We start from the raw sequence: 3,874 nt of genomic DNA on the forward strand, positions 1-3,874 counted from the left end.
AGATGGGGATACTTTCCTTCATTTCTCTGGATGATTGGTTAGTCCTCAGTGCAAGTAGGATGCAGCTCTTTGAAATACTAAGGTTGTTCTGAGTATTTTTGTTGAACAAGATTTGTGGAAAAAGTCTAAATTTACACCTAGTCATGGTAGTTATTTCTCCAACTGTATATTTGCTGAAAATTTTAAAATTATATAGAAAAAAGGCTACAACACAGGGGTCCTTGCTATATGTCATACTGGTATACATATACGTTGCTAACAAGTAAAGAAATAAGTTTTCATTATATGTTAACTGTTTCACATATACAGGGGGTACATCTTATGCATCAACCACTGTTTTATAATAAGTCTATATATTCCAAACATTTACACAGTTTCATTATTATTCTACCAAGATAACTGATGAAAATGCTTACATATAAGAAGCAGATGAATTTATAGAAATATATTAATTTTAAGTTTTACAGATAGCACTCTCACTTCTTCATGAATTGAGGCAAGTGGCTGGGCTGACTTCTTATTCACATGATGGTTAATGTCCATAACTTTTTCCTTATTAAATAATCTAGTAAAACTTCCTTTGAATGTATAATTTTACCATCATACATTCACATGCCAGTTCAGTCATGCAGTAAGAAAGGGTTAATCAGCATTCATGTAAATTATAGAATACATATTGATTTGGAAAAAATTCTTTCAGTCATGGACTCCTCTGTCCAGAAGAAATGTGTGAGTGGATGAAAAAACATGTGACCCACTGGAGACTCGAGGTCTCTTCCAGACTCATTACAGCTTTTTGTGAGTAGCATTTTGTGTTTGTGTCTAACATGCCTCGTTGCTTCAAAGAGACTATTTGTTGAAGCAGTTGTATATCTTGTATTTATTTGGTCATTTGTATGGCTCTTGATACTAATACAGTTTGATTTTTTATTTGGGAATGTTTGTAAGATGCACACACACATACTAATATACTAAATTCCTTTAAAACTATCCCCATTATTATTGGACCTAATGTACTTGATGCAATATATTTTAGATTTTATCATTTTGAGGATAAGATTTTACTCTATAAACAAATTTACAAGTTTGCTAAAAATAATTTGAACACAGACAGGCTGGATGTATTTGGATTGGAGAGAGACAGTCAACTTAAAATGTTTGGAGAATACAGCTTTTATCCCTTTGGATGTGCTGTTCAACTGCTGTCAGACAAATCATACATTCTGGTATTTCAGTGTAATAAAGAGGAGCATCATCTTGCATCACTCATGTTGCGACTTCATGGTGGCTCTGTCACTAACACCTTGGACAATGCTACTCATGTGGTTTACGGGTAGGATATGTTTTAATCTGTTTCAGAGGACTATGCTTGGTCATTTTGGTCATCCATAAATTTTTCACATTTTCAACTTTCTGAAAAACTCTTGGTACCAGTCTTGATAACTTCATCTACTTAGGATCTCAGTTTTGGAATTTGAGATTATTCCTTATTACTAAGCCAGTTTGCATGTGCTAGTTGGTTCAGTCAGTTTAGGAAATATGTAGTCTATAAAAGTGGCTAAGTGTATCTGCCTGCCCAGTATCTCCAGTTGTCTGTCTGTGTCTCAGTTAATGATCCTGCAACTTTGGCCTTATTGTCAACAATAAGTGGACTATTATTTAAGGCGCAAAATTGTTATACACCCATCAGTACAGATCAGCTTCCATACAGGACACATGATTGCCTTGGCTGGAAGGCCCCTGAGAATGCCGTAGTCTGATATTGTTATACAGCATTATGATTGACAATAAGGAATATTTGTTTCTGACGGAGCTAAATAATCACCTGACATTAAGACAGGTACAGTTCAGACGAAATTCCCAGAACACTTGGCAATATCTAACATCTATTTCTTGGTCATATATATATGATTGGTTTAATCTAGTAACACTGCTTTTCATCACATATTATGTCAGAATCACTAAGTGGTAAAAGCACTCCTGAACACAAGAAAAATCTGAGAAAATTTATTACAATTTCAATCTCTCTACCTAATGATCCTCAAGTACTTACATGCAGATATTGATGCATGTCCAGGGAATTTTGTCTGAACTGTACAAGCACTATGATAGACAATATCTGTCATTTTATTCATCACATCTAAAAAGTTCAGTATGGTATATTCACTGCACAGAGAATTACTGTATGTAACTAAGTAGTAAAACTGATGAAACAGTAAGGTGAAAAAACAACATTAATTAGGTCTGAATCTTTCATTGAAATTTTCCAGAAAAGAAAGAGCATCCAACGCCAAGTGAGATGGGTGGCAGACACTTGGTGATGTCAGATTGGATTTATGATTGTGTTGAGAAAGGTAAGCTGTTTGAGCCAAGATACTACGTGCCTAAGCTTATGTTAGATTAACAACTTTAGAATTTTTCTCTGGCTTAGGAAGAATGTGATTTTGTGTCATTTAGTTCAGGTTATACCTGTGTTTTTATAATTATATTATTTGTAGTTATGCTCTCTGAAAGAGGATATCTGTTCTGTCACCTTAGACTTCTTTTTCTAAATTCAATCTAAGGTTAAGGTTTGCTTCCACAGAGGAGAACTTTTTCAAATGTTTTATCTGAATATGAGGTGCACAGAACTGAAGTAGGACAAGTACCTGAAATGATAAAGAGTAAATGAAGTTAAAGTTTGTGAACTTTCAAATTACTATAACTTTGGAACCAACAAAGATATTGAAATGTTTCAAGCAGCAGATTGTAGCATTTTTAGTGCAGATTTAATTGATACTTCAGTTCTTTACTCTCATATTATCACAAACAAATTTGAAATCTGTATCTTTCTAGAATCTTTTGCTCATGAGATACAACAGTGATGCTGTCTGTCCATATGTCTGCCGTCCATCCATCCATCTGTGACAAACTTGGGTTCTGTTTGATAACTTTCCATAGACTCAGGGCTTGACATCACTTTATCGTAGTTTAATCTCCAATATAAAGAATGTGCCATTGTAAATTATTTGTTTGGCTGAGTAATGCCATGACAGATTTCTCATATTACTTTAAAATTGGCCAAAAGATTTAGATAATAAAACCACCGGAACAAATACCATATTTTACGGCATATAAGCAGGTAGTGTTTAGGAAAAACTTTTGTGTGTATTTTGCTCTTGTAGCCATAGTTTTCTTTAAAATATTATATACAGTACCAGTAAATGTCAGGAATAAATAAAAATAATACCAATAAATAGATTACAACACAAAATATTGTATTACTAAAATGGTAAATAAAAGCCAAATGAAAGTTTAACACAGTTGCTATTTGCATACACTACCTGCTTCACCATAGTAATGAAGACCAGCTGGGACGTCGCTTCCCTAGCAACGCTCTCCATCCCCTACACTCTGCACTCTCCTCCCGTTACGTGTTTGCCCTTAGGGCAATTATTTCTTTTATCTTTATTTACAACGTGTATGTAGGATGGTGTGTGCATGTAAGTGAGTAAAAATAAATGAAGAAAGTTAAATATATCTCCCTGAAAATACGGGTTGAAAAACAACCATAACACTTTACAACTTGGCTCAGTAGCCTGGTGGTTACAGTGATGAGTCTATCCTGGCTACAGTGTCATGATTAATCACTATTAAGCGCTATTATATCAGTAAACACTAATAATAACAGTAAATCCAGTGAAATATAGCAGGGAGCACGGGGAGTTACAAGAGCAGATGATGCTCTTACTAGTGGTCACTCCTTCGCTCCCATTGCCAGTTATATAATCAAGATACATATAGGTGAAATACATATCTTGTAATCTAATTTGAAAATGATGACAGGCACAGTGATAAACAAATTATGTAAACCATTCATTTACCTACGATATCA

At 34.3% G+C, this 3,874-nt stretch overlaps 1 long non-coding RNA gene across 1 annotated transcript; it reads left to right on the plus strand.

Moving 5' to 3' along the window:
- The first annotated feature begins 713 nt into the window (after positions 1–713).
- On the plus strand, positions 714–1,333 carry LOC121874447. The gene is made up of 3 exons (XR_006090426.1): positions 714–798; positions 866–867; positions 1,236–1,333. It is a non-coding gene; the product is annotated as an uncharacterized LOC121874447 (long non-coding RNA).
- Positions 1,334–3,874: the final 2,541 nt, after the last annotated feature.

Source organism: Homarus americanus, unplaced genomic scaffold (genome assembly GCF_018991925.1).
Source record: "Homarus americanus isolate GMGI-L3 unplaced genomic scaffold, GMGI_Hamer_2.0 scaffold20669, whole genome shotgun sequence".
Taxonomy (NCBI): Eukaryota; Metazoa; Arthropoda; class Malacostraca; order Decapoda; family Nephropidae; genus Homarus; species Homarus americanus.